General features: G+C 35.3%; 1 protein-coding gene across 5 annotated transcripts in view; it reads right to left on the bottom strand.

Annotated features, from left to right (window-relative positions):
* cntn5 (contactin 5) overlaps positions 1-18,314 on the bottom strand; it is a 196,877-nt gene that overhangs the window by 172,629 nt on the left and 5,934 nt on the right. Inside the window, exon 1 of one of the 5 annotated variants that reach the window (XM_015341780.2) lies at positions 3,298-3,401. The exons of the other annotated variants lie outside the window; for them this stretch is intronic. The gene's annotated coding sequence lies outside the window, so the exon portion shown is untranslated. Of the gene's footprint in view, positions 1-3,297; positions 3,402-18,314 lie in introns of those variants that run through there. 5 annotated transcript variants of the gene reach the window in all.

The raw sequence follows: 18,314 nt of genomic DNA, 5'->3' as shown, positions 1-18,314 counted from the left end.
CATTCTATAAAATCTAGTCATATACTGAACATAAAAAGAAACCAATCAATTATAAATGCAATTAAGTCACAAAAGCCAGTTTAAGGACGCTCTTTGCCTGACATTTTAGTGAACAGTTAGTCAATATGCTGATTAGCATTTGGCATCAAAAGGATTGATCAGCAGGGGTTCTACTCTGAAAGTCACAAACTAGTAGTGTAGGGCAAGTCAGGCATTCACTGATAGCTGGCACATTAACATCTCGCAAGACACAGGCAACATGCGGACCTGTGGTGTCCTGCTGGAATGTTGTCACCTCAGGATTGAGCCCACAGGAGGGCAGTAAGTGCTCTCAGGACTTTATCAATGTAATTCTGTGCAGTAAGACTGCCATCAATCACTACAGGTGGAGTAATGTAGCAATTAGACACTCCTGCCCAGACCATCACACTTGGACCTCCGTATTGATCTTGGCATGTTACCATGACTCGTGGTTGCCCAGATCATGACCTGTCATCGATGGGTTGTGTTTAGTTGTAACATCTTGCCAGGTTAGCAGATGAATGACCAAGATGGTGAGCAATAGTGCATTCACTGAGCTTCACCTTCAATATACTGATGGCACCATGGCATTGTTCTTTATGTCAGAGGAGAAAATCAGTAGCTTTCTGTTTTTTCTTCCTTGATTTTCACCAGGCTTGACAATCGACAAGTTATATCACCTCACTACCCATGCCCAATCATCATCACAACTGAGGTGATCTAGACTTAAAACAACAACTAAACAAAACACCACGTACAGTAATAGGCTGTTTTTACATTGAAAAATACCCTCCCAATACAAAATAGATATTAAACTGACCACATGTGTTAACACAGTGACCCTCATGTGATGAATTGTGCAGAGCATGCTTTTAACATTATCAGAAACACTTTACAGTCAACATTGATAGCCTAATTAATTTATAGCAAACATAAATGTAATATTTTAACTAAATATTTACAGCACTGCCATTCTTTTCCTGAAGAACTCTGGTGGAGAGGGTGAGAAATGGGAGATTATTATTGTTCTCTGTATTTGATATAATCACATACAATCAATTAAATTTTTTTACACAAATGACTGTGAAGAAAACATATTCCAATCCATTTAGAGCATGATCCTGCATTTAACATTTTGCTTTACAAGAAATGCTTATTTACTTTGGTCGTGCTGCTTGATTTCTCATGACTGTTTTCTTGTAATTAAGCATTAAGGCGCAACAGGGGGTACGTTAACACATGGTAATGATACACCTTGGGGCATAAAAAAGGTTAATACACATAGAGATTTTTAACCCCATAGGGTGTCGTTATTCCCTGCCAGTATACACGCCTGGGGTTCTGAAAATGACATTACATAATATCTGAATTTACAAATATATTTACATTATGAAATTTACTATCATTTCCTTGTTAATTCAGTTGGATTCCACAGAAAGGCAACAAGCACTGGTAAAAACACAATCGTATGGATGAGAATTTAAATGTATACAACACGCCAGTATTAAGCATTGACTAGTTTAGCCAAGTGAATTCATAAAAGCCAATTTCTCCTATGTGGTGCACTATTATAAATGATCATATTCTGTTATTTGCAGCTGAATTAAATGCTTTGCTAATCGATATGCTAATATGACCATATATCTGCCTTGATATACAGGAGGGTTTCTCATCATTTATGAGTTGGTACAAAACCATTTACTGTGTAGCCAGCAGTTTCTGCAAGATCAGCTGTTGCCTAAATATCAATTTCTTCCTTTGAAGAAAAGGATTCTTGGATGTAACTATCAAGGGATGTGTGTTCTTTTTTTTAATCCTTTAAATCTACAGTATTTCAACTGAAACCCACTCAACACACATACTGTAAATGAAATAAATTACAATATAGTATTATTAGTGTTATAAGTAGACAGTGCAAACTACACTTGGAAGAGCATTTACAATTTCACAGCATTTCTACACTAAAAATAAACACAAATGTTACAAACAATGTGTTTTACAAATTTCACCACTTTCAGAAGTCCAAAAGGATCAATTTCTGTTTATTGGGTTTTCTTTATGTTATACCTACAGTTTGGTTTGTCCTTAGACTGCTGACAACATCTTTTATACTACAGGTCCCCTTGTACATCTGATGTACTGTACATACTGTACACTCCTCCAGGACAGGAGAGTGGAGTAAAAAGTATTGGCAGATTATTGTAAGTGGGGTGTGCATTTCAGATAGTGGACTACGGTCTGTCCATACATTCACATACAGGAGCACAATCACCAAAACATCAAGACCAGTCTCTTTCCCACTACAGCAGGTGGTATGAGTGATTTTCAAGTGACTAAGTAAAATCCTGAAATGCCACTGCCCACTCTATCATTAAAATCGCTGTACTTTTATCACACATTAAAAAACAGACTATGAGTTTAAAGCTTTTAAAAGACTGCAAAGTGAGTAAAAGCAAATGATATTCTACACCTTCTTGTAAAATTCAATACATAGTTTAATGCATGCTTGATCCCTGAGCAAAAAGGGAAGTATCATACTGTACATGTTAAGCAGTCTTAGATTTAAAACTATAAAGTACCCTTTGAGAACTGTAAGCAATTATCATCCTGTCCTGGTCTGGCATCCAGACCTAGAAAAATATATCAGCGCTTTAAAAACATATGCTAGAAAACTGCATACACAGTTTAGTAACCCTGATTCAAATAGTATACTTTAACATGCTTTTACCACACAGTGAAGGTCCCATAAGTTGAATTGAATAATAAATATATACTGTAGCAGTATGTAACACATTTGTATAATTAAATAATTATAGTAAATTCCAACTGTATGTATAATTTAAAAAAAATCTGAATTAAGTTATGGAAAAGTAGAATTAATATACTGTATATATTATAAGTATTTTTAAATCTATGTCACATTCACTGAGATCTATTCAACTTATGTGCCTTAAAACAGACTTAAGGAGCACTGTTGTGATAATTTTTAATTCATACACTGTAATTCTCCTTTCTGTCCCAGAGGCTGAAAATAAAATTTCTAGGTATATTAATTCAAAAATTCATTATTTATGTCCTGCAGGTTCCAAAGAAGTAAAAGACAGTTGCTGTTGCAATATGGCACAAGTAAGCTTTTGCTCAAAGTCTTGGGAACAAAACTAAAATCATTACATTGGCAGTACACTAACAAGCAGATGTTCTACTTATAATTCTTACACCTGTAGGTGCCAGTAGACGGCTATTCAGCTGTGAGATAGTCATGCAAAAGACACTAACCTGCCTGCAGTGTTTCAGAGCGTGTGTTTGGAATGAGTCCAGAGCCTGCTACTATTCAACAGCAGTGATTCTGCAGGTAATAACTGGAGCTTGCTCCAGTGTATCTTCAGCTTTCACAGACAGCACACTGAAAACAATGTAAAAAAACATAGCCTGGTTCAGCATATGCCTAAAAGTGGGTGGAACCCTGGCTCACAGTGAATCAGTCTGAGTGTGACAGATTCCTCGAGGGTCTGGAGGAAAAAATCCTCTGGGTGTTAATTTAGTGAATTTGCTTTGTCTTATGCACTCTCTCTCTTATTCTCACTTGTGCTTTCTTGAGGACTGCTAGTATAATTATTCCATATGGTCCAGCAGGCAAGTTCTCTCTGACAGTGCATTGTAGAGGACAATAGATTGTGTACCAGTGAATTAAAGAAGAGCTGGGGGAATGTAGAAAACAGGAATTAGAAGGTCAAAGTCTTTTTTTAAGTGCATGTCAGAAAAAGACATCTTCTTTTCAAACATGTACTTCTGAGTTGGGTACATTTGCAGCATCACTCAGCTATAAAGTCTTAACAAAAGAACAGAATGTTTTCTTCATAATCTCTTTTATTTTCAATTAAAACTGCCTCCTCCAGGTCAGTTTGCATTTACATTTTTAAAAGATTAATGTTCTTCAGTCTGCTTGGAATTCTACCATTTAAAGCTGTGGATTTAAAGATGTTATCAATGTACACAAGACAGTAGTAGATGTCTATATCTCCAAAATGCATTGAGAACAGAATGTGACGCAAGCATAGATACAGTAAATTGACATCTAACTGTAGGCTTGTCTTCAGTATTCCATTCTCCAGTAATCAAGCTCATGCATGATAATCATCACATGCAATGATAGTCAAAAGTAGCTTATTATGTTAGCCATTCATCCATTATAGATATTCTTGTTATTTAAATTAATTTGTCAATAATGTAAATGTGACTTTTCTCCAACAAGTCATATTTGCGTAAACAAAACAAACAAATCGAGACAAATACAGAAGTTAGTATCAGTGGCAAGTACAAATTACAGGTGGAATTTAAATAAGGTTTTAGGTTCATCTAAGAAAAAAGAGAGCCCTAGCACATACAGTATCTAGCAATGACTTGGTAAAAATAACCCCATCCTGCAGTAACATGTTCACTACAATAAATGAAAGTGTTTCTGACAGTGAAACACAAAAGAACAACTATTACTATAACCAGAAAATATGATTAGGAGTGCCCAAGCAGCTGCCAGTCATTGCAGGATAAATAAAATCTATAAATTTTGACTCCACAGAGAATTGACTAGTAGTACACAGACACAGCAAAAATCAACGGACACAAAAAATTACAGACCAAGTACAGAAAGCCAGGTTTGTGTCACAAGCCAAGGTGCCTTTTATCAGTTCACTGCATTTGTATGCATATAATATTTCTGTCATGCCATACTGTACCAGTGAGTTCTTTTGTCTGCCCCATGCTTTCTTTAGACTCTGGATTCCATTTTGGGTCTTCCATATTAACAAGGAATTTTATTCTATATAAAAAAGGCATTACTTGATAAGGGGGACATAGAGTTTACATACTGTATCTAATGACTAATCTAATTGCAAATGTGTCATAAACACTGGCATGCAAGGTCCAGAAATATGGTTTAAGTTACAAATACATAATATGCTGTAGATAATGTAGTGTGATCAACATTGAGGGTACAGGACTGATACACCAGCAACAATTGTAAACCCTAAAGCATCTTTTTTTTCACTGCTCTGCCAGTTCCAATCCCATGCATTTTGCTGTTGCACTCTATGATACAACATCTCTTTGGTATTAGGTATTTGAAGCCTGAATGGCAATCAACTGATTTTAATTAGTAGTCATAATGTACTTGTTTCATGTACAGTAGTAGTTCAGGTGGGTAGCTGCATCAGCATGCGTAGGCTGCAAATGAAGAAGTAATAGGTTTATTCCATGCTGAAAAAAAAGAAGAAAGAAAACACAACATTTAAGAAGGCTCCATGGCCGAAACGTTGTGGTTTCTTTCTTCTTTTTTTCAGCATGGAATACACCTATGCTTGTTTCATGCACTGTACATTAATAGGTAATGCTCTCTTCTTTAGACAAGGAGACATTTTTAATTTCTATATTAGGGTCATTTGAAGCAGAGGTAAACCTGATATATTCAAATGCTTTTAAATATTTAAGGAAAAAAAACGTTTATTTTTTCTATGACTTTTACCTTATTTGTCTAAAGCCCTTTTGGACATATCATTCTGGTAACTAATATGAATGGCACTGTGAATCAGTAGACTGAAGACAATTGAGACAAATACCAGACATTTATTGTACATTGGTAAACTGTATATCTTGATCTAGGGATAGACCTGGCAGATACTATCTATAGCTGCATTTAATGTTTTTGCTGAGCAATCTTTTCCCCAATCAAGAGCTAAATCATACTCCATTACTCCCATACTCTTTTTTGCCCCCCATACTTTTTTCTGTGGTTCACAATGTGGAAGTTCTATACATGTTGCTATCAGATCACCACACCAGTATCTACAGATTGTTTGAACTGATTAATAGGCTGCTCATGTGCTCTACAGTGGCTTTTCATTACAACACTACCACAAAATGAGATGTTTCAGACACAGGTTTCAAGCTGAATTGGAGGAAATTCTTTATTTCAATGATGGCTTGTTTCATAAACTTACACAAATTCTGGGATGCAGACAAAGACTCTAAGGATAACTCTAATGAACTTGCCTTACAACTGCCTAAATTTCACCTTAAGAAGTACCATTTCAAGAACGGGTTCAGTTTTTTTCTTATGTTACTGCATGGGACATTAACCTCACTAGAAAAGTTTTAAATTCATTGTTTATACATTATACCAAATGTCCTAGGCATAGTTTTAGATAAAATTATGGTTTTAATTGCAGGTGAGCCACTTACTAGCTTTCACATGCTGCAGTAATGAGTAATGTTTTGCAGTTACTGTTATTCCAGCCTTTAGATTGGCACAAGTAGAATTCTGTGCAGATAAACTCAACATTTAACATGTTGTACTCTAATTTATACAGTTCAGACATCCAATTTGATCAGGGGAAGTGTACACTTTTTCTCCAGTCTCTTCATTTGCCTAGTCTTGTTCCTGTAGAGACAGCTGTGCTAAAGGTGCTTATATCCCTTTCTGATATAAAAGCAAGTGGTTTAAGACATGATAAAATAAATCTGCAGGCTTTGATAAGAGTCCCTCCTTTATTATATGACTTTTTGGGCAAAATCAGATCCGAATATGCTTGAATGAATATAAACATCCATTAAGGAAGATTCTTTTTAAAGGGATAATAATATTACAGGTTGTATTGCCAATACATCCCTATTACAGAAAAAATATAAAGATCCAACACTTTGTGTGAACTACAGTATCATTATGTATTACTGATTTGCCCAGATGCCAATTTACACACTATAATGCTTTTGTACTGACTGAAAACTTCAAAATAGTTTCCCAGAATGTAATGGACTTTATTAAAAGTCGTCTGACCTCTGATAACATTTACCAGCCAGTCTGCCTTAAACACATGGCTAAAGACATTGACTCCCCCTTGCCATTCTGTTATTACACTATGCAGAGAGGTTTTTTATCAACTTCATTGATAATACTGTACTGTATGTATTGTTAGTTCTTGGGTTCAGGTTTCATTAATCCAGTTAAAATATTGCTACCCCCTTCAGCTATGTACAATACGGCTTTTATGGCAGTTTTCCATGTAATTCCTTAGCAACTGTTACAATCTGGAATAGAAACTTCAATGTCACCGATTAGGCCATTTTCTGGGACAATATTTGAGATAACACAAAATCTACCTCCAGTAATGCTAACCACTGAATTATCAACAGAAATTTCCTCCTTAGACCATACCTGGCCCATCACAGTTATTTGATGCTACTGTAGCTCCTGTTCCTCTGTGTCTGGGGGGCACTGTGGGCACCTTTGTACACATTCTGGGAGTGTCTAGAGGTGGTCTAGAGGTTTTGGAAATAGGAAATAGGATCCGTGGTACTCCTACTGGATGAGGATCTTAAAATGGATCTCTGGCAGTGACAGAACAGAGCTGGTTGACTGGAGCTAATAGGTTTTTGGCATTGAGATGCTCTGCATTCTCTCTTCTAGCATCACTGGATTCTGGCCCATCTTTATGTTTTTTTATTACTGTACATTTATATGCAGGGGAGCTGCAAAGCAGCTATATGAAAATGTTTGAGTCTTAGGTAAAAACTTGAAGGGAGGTACCACTGAGGTAATGTTATTTTCTTGCCTTTTTAAAAAAAATAAATACAAAATGATAAAAACAAGCTGATAACCTCATGCAGCTTTATCATGTATAGGAACACTGCCATACTATAAACCTAAGCTTCATTTCTAACTCCCTGCATATTTCTCCTAGGTTTAGGTTCAGAAAGTCAACCCAGATAGTTAAAGTGTCACGGATCTATGAGATTGCAGCATGTCAATCAGAGATATGAGACAGGCAGACAATTTAAAAGGAATATTACAAAGCAATAAAACCTCACGGCTAAAAGCCAGAGGTAAATTCACTTCAGTCTGTTTTGTTACAGAACATAAAACTGCAGAGAGACGATAGCTCTTGAACAGATAGCCATGTTCATGGTATGTGAGATGTGCTTATTTGAAATGACTTTTACCCACATTGTTAACCATGTGTCTAACAACATGAGCTAATGAGGGGGAAAAACAGAGAGGTTTCTGGGGCAGTAGAACATAAGAAAATGATCAAGTATACCCACATGTCCTAGGATTGCATTATTTCACAGGGATAATTTGGCTGATTCTATATCCGTGCTCTTCATCACCTCAAACAGAACCAATGCTCATTACAGTATGTCTATAGGTGTAAATGAACACACAGTTTGTGAACTTCAGTGCACAGTTTTTAAAGTTTAAGTCTAGAACAGGGTAAGTAATATGAATAGCCTGTGAACAGGCTGAATAAAGAATAATGCACTCATATGTGCAGATTGCACAAATTACCTTTTCAGTTTTGCTTGATGAAGATCTATTTTTAAGGCAAATCCAGTTTTTGTAGAAGTGCTGTCCAATAAGCAAGACTTTAAAACCCCTTAAGATATTATGCATCATCTTAGTTGTTGTGTATTATTGTTGCTTCTTAGTCATCTAGGGAGATGTAAGGTCTAAATGGAAGTAGGTTAAAGTAGTTATTCTATGTTAATTAATATAACTACAGCAACATATTTTTCAACAAGAAAAAACCTTCTATGAAACTTCCTGCAGCTCATACGTTTTGGCAGCACTAAAATGTTCTTAGTAGGGAAATGGTAATTTCTCTACTTTTGGTTGGGAAATACACATTCATACTATATTATGAAGATATTGCACTGCAAACTACCTGTTTCAGAAGGCAAGAGTGCCACGTACATTTATGAAGTGCGTAAATTTAAAAGGAATTTGTTTTAAAAAGTAATGGAGCAATTTTACAATAAAAGCAGTCTGACAGGATAGAGTCAGGATCTCAATTAATTTAAAAGCTTTTATCTGCCTGTTGCAAGGTGTGATGAAGTATCTAGTTTTGGGCTATCCAATTTATCCTGTCCTTTGTGACATTGCACAGTTGAAGAGAAACGCAATTTAATCTGGAGTATCCAATGAATATTTTTTTCGCATTTTCTTACAGGCATTGTTATCCTGTAATAGGCACAAGTCAAATGAGGCAAGAGGGTGCCTGTGGCTATTTCAGAATGATATGCATGAAAGCCAGATAATAAAGTGAGTGACGGGGGAATATGAAGTGATAGTCAAGATCAATCTTGGGAACATCTGAGTTTATGCAAAATAACTGTGCAGTTGTGTATGAGAAAAAAACATCTGAATCAAGTGAAGTTTTAAACACTCCTATTCTTGACATTTTAGAGCTTTTGTGGATGTTAAAGTAGCATTTTCCAAAAATATTCAACTTTTTAAAGTCAGCTTTGCTTTACTGTGCTCCTCCTACTCTGCTCATCTACATTAACCAGTTGAGCATGCTTTGAAACTGTTTTGAAACCCCCCAATGAATTACATTTATATAACTTTTGAATCCCATTGTTCTCCAGGAAAACATGAAAAACTTATCTCATACATTTATGTTTTTTATTTGTATTTGTATTTTTTGTACTTACATCTCATTGATCATTCATATGCTTCAGGGCTGCCGCAGCATGGAAAATCTTATCTAGGGTTATGGAATTTCCAAACAACTTACTGTAGCACCATAACAATCATATCCTGCCACAGGCATCACAAAGGAGAAATGTCTCAATTTTTTGGAAGTAATCGTAGTTGTAAAAAGATTTAAAGTTGCTTTTGGGCAACCAATTGACAAAACTGGACCTGACAGATCATCTAAATACAGACAATTATTTACTGATAAGGTATACTTGTATTGTAGAAGAAGTATTATTTGTCCAGTTCAGAATGTGTCAAACCCTGGGCTCAAAGAGCTCACCTACAGTAGGTAACCTTGAAATCAATTTGTAAAGGCCTACAACAACTTATCAGTGATCAATTAAACAAGTGGCATGTACCATACACTTAAGTAATTTCGAGATAATTTGAAACACAAATCAAAATATCCATCAGCCCTCAAGGACCAGCGTTAACTTAATTGAAACATTACCTGCTTAATTTATCAACTAAGTGTTCTTAGTCTTTAAATAACAGGTGATTTAGGGTGACTTAAAAGAATAACTGGATTTGAGTTCTCCTGCAGAAGGGATGGAGATCCATTATCTATATGCCTAGAGAGCACTGGATCTAGAGCAGTGCTGGTGAAAAGAATGTTCTAATGTTGGGAAGTTTATGTTCAATACCAATGGTTTCAGAAACCATAATTACTGTTCTTTTTAAGTACATTGAGTTACGTGGAGAAATGTTCCACAAACACTTCACATTCAAAACTGAATTTTAATTGAAACACAATGCACAGCTAGCTACTATCAACCCAACAAGGGTGAGACGGAGTGGTATAATCATGATGGGTTGTTGGAATGAAGTGTTTCCAATGAAGTGTTAAAATGGAGCTAAGATATACAGACCCAGACAATATACGGACAATGTTCATATTTGAAGGGTTCTAAGATGAAACACTACATATTCCACAAGTAAAACTGAACCAAATTTCAGGTCCTGGCTAAGTTTATGTTTGAAATGAGTCAAGTAATACTCGACAAGGGAAATTCACACTTGTTAGATGGACAGAGTACATGGAACATTCTAAGTTAGTGTTAAAAATGTGAGACCATAATGCTGTGTAGAGCTTCATACTTAGGATCTGTTGAGCCTTGTCAAGCTCTGACACAACCTCAATAAAGAATAAGATTTTATCTTTCATTAAACCTGCACCACTTAGCTTCTCTAAACATTAGACTCAGATGATTCTATTATCCTAAATGTGATCACTTACAGATGGATCTGTTGAACATTTTATTTAATAGCATCACACAATGGAATACCTTAATATGATTTTAATAGCCTCTTATATCTCTTTCACTGTACAAATGCAATGAGGAATTCCTTTCCACACCTCTAGTTTAATAGTTTTTTTCAATTTCATTATTTGAGTTTTACTTCATAAATTCATGTTGTATCCATTATAATAAACATTTATAGATGGCCTTTAAGTAGGGGCATGGTCTTAGTATATAAAAGTCAAGTACTGCAAAGCCACAATGATCGAGATACAGATTAATAATACTAATAATTGCTAATAATTCATAATTGCTTACAATTATATAGCGCTTTTCTGGACACTCCACTCAAAGTGCTGTACAGGTAATGGGGACTCCCCTCCACCACCACCAATGTGCAGCGTCCACCTGGATCAACATTCAAGATGTTATATTGAATCAATTCATTTAACCTGGGCAGTTTTATGAGTCATTAAGCTTATACAAATTATTTTTTTAGAACATAGATTAGCCTAGCTTTAAGGCATCATAATGAGATACTTTTTCCACAATAGAATAATGACAGTTAACTTATTTTGTATGTCTCCACCTAATAAATTTAACAAAATCAAAAATGTTAATCATATTCAATTAAAGTACATCACACTATACTGTATATTGCTGCAGTTCATGTACAAAAACCCCATGTCACATTCAATTATTAAAAGATTATAATCTGTCTTGTAGGAAAACAGATAAAAAGGTTTAAGAAAGAATGATCTCCCGTTTCAATTCAGAAACTCAAACTCATCCTGTCAATATGTCTGTCATGACCTACAGTACAGTATATTACTGTGTGTGGTGTTATTCATCACAAAGATCAACATGTACACATACTATTTTGCTATTGCTTCAAGGAAGATTTACTAATTTGCCTGTATCTATCTGAGACCTTTGAGATTTCTCAGTCACATGGTGCCTTTAGAAGGCAGACAAAAAAACTGATAGGAAAACTTTCAAAGCTTGTTAAGTGCCAGTAAAACATTTTTTTTACATTTTATTCCAAAGACCTTTGAGTTCAAATACATGTAACAACATCATTTATACCACATAAAAAGTGCAAAGACATAAATGAAAATAAGTTGGATAACCTACGCACTGAAATGTCAACACTGTCAATCCAACTACAGCGTTGAAATGCTGTTTCACCTCCTTCTCTTACTTTGATACTTTCAGTGACTGAAGTGTCAAATACTTTTAATGGAACACATTTGATTACACTTTTTTCATGGTTCTCAACTTTAAATGATTTGGAGCTTTAAGGCAATGCAGAACATCTTCAGAACAAATGTTTTCTAGGACTTCAATGTTTAAGAGAACCCGATCAAATATTTTTCAGCTAATGCAGTTTAAACTAAACTCCAGCTCTGCTTCCTGAAAATGGGAAGCAAATTTTATGCAGAAGTGAAAACCCTTCACCCCCGTGAAATTTATCTTCTCTCCTGGTTGACTGCGTGGCCACATTCACAACAGTTTTTAGAGCATTAACGTCTACATTGCACACTCTGTTGCTTTCCGGAAACATTGTAAGAGACCTCTGACACATCAATCTTTGCTTTTTACCACTTCATCTTGAGTTCTTCAGCAGACAGAACGTAGGTGAGAAAAACGCATTATGTTGAGGAAATAGGAACTCTCTTACTGTATATCAAAGACTACATACTTTCTCAGTTCACTATCAAGAAAAGGACAGGAACATTTTAAAATTGTATTAATGTGATTGAGAACTGAGTAAGCATTCTTAATTTATTTTTTGTTCTTATATTTCAGTTCCTTATTGGAGCACAGAAAATATTTGACACTACCTTTGTTCTACTAAGAGATTACATGACCTCTGTCAACATTGTTTTGAGATTTTGTTTGTTTTTATCTACTCTTTTAGTAAGAGTTCTCTGCATCAACCCACCAGCCTTGAGTCTCTAGTGTATCGTTTTTCACTATGAAAATCAGAACAGAAACCAAAATAAATGAGAGAAGTCAAACTGTGCTGAAATCAGCTCTTCGTATTCTGAAATACAGTTGCAACTCCCTCATTAAAATGGAAACAAAAACTTTAATTGCTGTAGTGTATGTGATGACCCAATTTCAGTTTTACAACATACAAAAACTGTTCGGAAAATTAACATTTAAAAATAAGTGACTTGAAGTGCAAAAATGATTGATAATAAAAGTACATTTACAGAAGATTAATTTATTTTAAGAGCTGATGGCAATCCTTAAATACATTTCCCCCGTAGTTTAGATGTGGGTTAAAGTAACTGACCCGCCAATGACCTGGCACACTGTGAAAGAGATAATAAGGCATAATGAAACCCCTGACACCCACCTGAGAACACTCCATGGCTTTGCTTAAGGGGCAAAAACGTCAGACAAAGGTACAAGATGAAGCTACCCATAAATGAGTACATATATCAGTATCACTGACAGCCACACAGGGCTCACTGTGCTTGTGCATCAGATTTCATGGATGCTGCAAATCTTCAGGGCAATGTAGACTAATGAACATCTGATGGCAACCGATCGTTTGATTTGAACTCTTTCTATGCAGCAAAACTCTTCCTATTTTCTTCTGACCTCACACAATCTCTAAGGTTCAATCAACCAAATCCCCAGCGACTTCATCATTGCTATATAGACTGAGTATTTCTAAGTGCTTGCCTTTCTTGTTCTGGATTCTGTCTCCCAAGAACCAACTAAAAACTCTAAAGCTTAACAGAGACCCTCCTGCCATATGTTGTCCTATTTAGAATGTAGCTAGCACTAGCTACCTTGCTGAAACTGTATTATCTTCAAAAGGATGCTGTTTCCCTGTGGCTTGCTTTAAAAGAAATCTGCAATAAATCACAGCTCCATTATTCTGGAGTGCACTTTAGTATAATACTGAGAGTGATACATAGACCATAATGTTTATTTTTCCTAAAAGGACTGATTAATTTATCTTCACACATAGGTAAAGTATACCTATGTATTAAAGTATTAAATGGTGTATAACACTAACACTTAGAAGAAGGCAGGAGAAAATGTATGTTCATAGTGCAAAGCTTTTTAAAACTTTTAATTATACAGTATATAAAATTAATGCTAATTACATAATTATTGTGGATAGATTGGAGTTGCCAAATTATAGTTTCAAGGCTGTGTGCACATACATTAATGTCTGGATGCCAGCATAGTTAAATACACATTTTGGTCAGTTAAACAAACAGTCCTTCTTAGTCTGTATTTCTCATCTTTTTTCATCATATTATTCTCATACCACTCAGTGCAACTCCCTGAGCTCCCACTTTTGTATGCTGTTTTTTTCTCTCTCTCAGCCAGAATTGCAGCAGTTTTATTCAAGTTCCCCTAGGGCCAGCCTTCACAGAATTTGTCACTTTCAATTAGATTTTTTCCCATGCCTATTGGCCCATGTCAATAACCCTTAAATTGTGGGAAAATGTTTTCTGAATGTCATAACTGAGGAAAAATGTTTTCAGGGTGTCATAACTTAAAATGTTTCTCTTTACCTTCATTTCTGTACTACTTCACTTACCTTAAACAGAAACTGCAATTCCACTCTGACCTTGGAGGTTAACATTTTAAAAACATACAGAAATACCTTAGAACCTAAATACATTTCTTAAAAACATTAGGTTGTCACTTAAACAAGAGAAAATATAGATTCATTAATTCACCTTTCTTTCAATAATTCTCCTAGACTACACAAGTGCTTGATTTACAATATTTGTTCATTGTTTTCAGTTTGACTTTTTCAGTTACAGTACATGTTCTATGGTTGCATGTACAGTATAGAAAGATATAGAACATTTCATGTCCAGCACATGCAAGCAGATTCAGAAACATAAGATATCTTCTTCTGATGAACATGAACACATTCTGTCTAATGGAGTTGGCAATAACACTTTAAGTGGATATTCACTGGATTCAACCAATCACCCTCTCCGTCCTCCATGTAATAAATTTTTTTCTTCCCAGTGTTCTCTGCACAACAACCATCAACCAGCCTGATCATATCTCTCTTATAGCAGCCCTTTGGCTCACTCAGGGTGGACTAGATCCCATCTAAACACCTTTAATCAATAAATCCAAGGAACGTTGTCTATATCTCATGAACAGCCATTGGAATAAAATAGGTTCTACTAGAAAATAATCCAAACTCAGATTTGCAGCCATGTGATCTAAGATAAGATTATTTTACATTTTAAAGTTTTAAGATTCTCTGCAACCTTAAACTGTCAAAAATGGAATTGCTAAGCTTCTCCTGAAGGACAATGTCAGATAACATGCAAGCCATATGTATGGTTATATATACTGTATCTCCACCAGTCTTTGTCTGGAAAAAAAGCATTACATATTTTCAATATTATACTGTTCGTGATCATGGGAACAACTATTAATTGTAAGGGTAATTGTAATTCACACATTTACATGTTTTTAGATTTGTATTTGATTTCTGTGGCAATCTGAATTGCTAAAATATACAGATCCTAGGTCTGTATACCATATGTACATTGTATACAAACTTAAGAACTTTAGAATTTCTTGAGTTTGAAAAAAACGTTCTGACAGCATTGACTGTCTTATTCTTAATCATATCATATTCCATTATCTTAATCATTGGTTGGTTCCATTTATTATTCAAAGACAGCCCCTTACAGTTTACAAAATGAAAAATATGCTATATAAATTGCAGTGCTACGTTGCAATAGATGTTTTGAATTCAAACATTACATACTGTACACAATGTAATAAGATCATGAGGCTTAGTTCAGTGCAGTATATTTAATATGGAAAATATCTGAAAATTGTCTGTCTGTCTTTTAAACAGTTAAACTCTGTTTGCTTTGCAATGCATATTACAGTGTGTAGTAGAATGATACGTTGAGGGTTTAGGAGTGGTGTTTAAACCTCAATTTAAGGTCATTTGTATCAAACTTCACAGTGTCCCCCAAGGACTGAGGGCAATTTCACTTAGCTTTTGCCAGAAGCTGTATCTGACCTCAGATTTGACAGTATTTGAAACCACTCTGGACTGCACCACCAATTACAGTGTAACATGCCAGGTAAACAGACACCCTGGAAAAGATACTGGGTCACTGAGAATTTGTGATATTATAGCAATATGAATGCATTTATAACAGTATTTTATATGAATCAGTAATTTATATTCCCTCATTGGCTTTTTTAAACATGCATGACTATACTCCATACCACACAGATCCAATTTGCCTTCAGTGTTTGAATAAAATCCAGCTCAGCTGAGAAGACTGCCAGCTGGCTTAAGTTCAGTATAAACTAATAATGGGAAATGGAGATACTGTACATCATTTCCTTGAATTCTTTTAAGGTAGAGAAAAATTAATTCTAAGATAAACAATTTTCACTTTAGTACACCCTAGTACAATTCATATGCCCTGGGTTAGTTTACCAAAATAAGTGTGACAAGAGATCATGCAGAAAATAACACATACAGGTCCTGAAAATGTGTGTATTTAATCTTTTAGAGTTGAAAGGTGTGAGGCAAAATGCCAGATATAATACAAACAAAATAATGTGACTGTCATTATCTTCCAGCACTACCTTTGCCTCTATTGGGTTCTGACCACTACACAGGCATGCTGCGGATCATTCTTTGTTTATTAGACAATTTTAAGAGATCATTCAACTGAAAAAAACATTTATTCTGGAAACAAAAACGTAGGAGGACAAAAAGAAGATAATGTAGGTTTTCGTGTTCCACATCAAAAAATACTTTAATACCATGTCCCTTGTCCTAAACCCTAAGGCCTACTGTGACAAAGCGCTATTGTGGATTTAAATTGCATGAGTAATCAAGAGGGCATAGTTATAAAACGTGACGTCACTCGCTGTTTATACGGCTCAGGGTCATAATATTTTCTGTTGTTGATGCCTTTTTTCCAGTCGGTAAGTGCATGTCGGCAGATATTTATTTTTTTAAGAATTTCTCATTCTCCGCTCACAGTCTGATGAAATTGAATTTCATTTTGTCTATCCCTGTACAAAAGTAGTGTCACATCGTGTTCATTCATGTAGAGCAAGCTCGACTCAAAACAGGCTTTTCCTTTGTAAACTAAGGAAAACGTGTGAATATCGCTGTTCATTCAAAGTTTTGTATTACTGAATGCATTTCGTCCCGTCTGACCCAGCACAAAAATGTCAGTACAAGGATGCGTTAATTCACGTCCATTCAGAGTAAACTAAATGAGGTAAACTCGGCAATACCTAAAGCTTTGTACTATTAAATACATGTACTGTTAAGTATTCCGTGTACAAAATACATAGTGGATAAATGAATATTCATCAGTCGAAATAGGGTGACGAAATAAAAGCTTCTATGACAAAACGTCATACTTAGAATACATGGATTATTACTCTAAAATCGTAATACTGTTAAAAAGTTAAGTTTGACTAACACGTGAATTCTCCATGGCAACTTCTCTCTGCTGTGTTAGGTTAGAACATGAAACATCACCATTCCGCAAAGGATTGGGGGTAACCCCCTTCAGTGGACGGATAAGCCCAAAGAAGGCTCTACAGCCGAAACGTTGTGTTTTCTTTCTTCTCTTTTCAGCGTGGAATAAACCTATTACTTGTTCCTTTGCAGCCTACGCTGCTGACGCAGCTACCCACCAAAATCCATGTAATGTATACCATCTTACAACAAGTGATTACTCTGCTTATTTTCCATTAAAAGGAAGGCGTCTAAAAATGAAAACATTCCCTTCCCCTTTCACAGCCCAACTATAAAAAAAAAATTAAAGCTTAAAAAGCCATTTTTTGTCAAGAAGAAAAATATGGAAGCTGTTGTTCATAATATCCAAATAGTTAATAACAGAAACTACTTTCATATTATCATAAAATGTATTGATACATAAAGCTGCTCCATAATGAAAAGTAAAATAGGAATGTGATTTGCAAAGTGCAATGCTGCGTCAGCCATCTTTTGCTCCAGTCCACATAAACAAAAATGTAAATCTAAATAACCCCTGTGGCCTTATATTTATCCTTTTATTTAACACACAAATACTCTCTCTGTCTCAAACACAAAACAAATGGAAAGTATGTGGTCTTTCCTCATGGTCAACACTAATGTTGTGTTATCAAAACCAAGACTTTACATGACGCCTTCACTCTCATTAAACCTCACCATTTGAGCAACAATGTCATTTGAGTTTTCTTTTCTCAGGAAGAAGTAATTAAAGAATAGTTGAAAGAAACTGAAAATCAAAACTTTGTTTCACATGGAGTCATATACAGTATGTCTATAGTTGCACAGGGTTCCATAAAAAAAATCAACAGTGAAAATAAATCACCATGACTATTAGCCATTCAAGGCACACATATTGTGAAAGTGATAAAAGAGAATGGTGTTTTAAAATGAACAACACATGGTATTTAATTCCCCTGCCTTTTATAATTACATTTTAATCTGTGGAGTGCATTATGAATGCTTACTCTCACTA

The sequence above is a fragment of the Lepisosteus oculatus genome, chromosome 5 (assembly GCF_040954835.1).
Source record: "Lepisosteus oculatus isolate fLepOcu1 chromosome 5, fLepOcu1.hap2, whole genome shotgun sequence".
Taxonomy (NCBI): Eukaryota; Metazoa; Chordata; class Actinopteri; order Semionotiformes; family Lepisosteidae; genus Lepisosteus; species Lepisosteus oculatus.
Note: the sequence above shows the minus strand (reverse complement) of the source record. Positions and strands in the feature narration are given on the sequence as shown.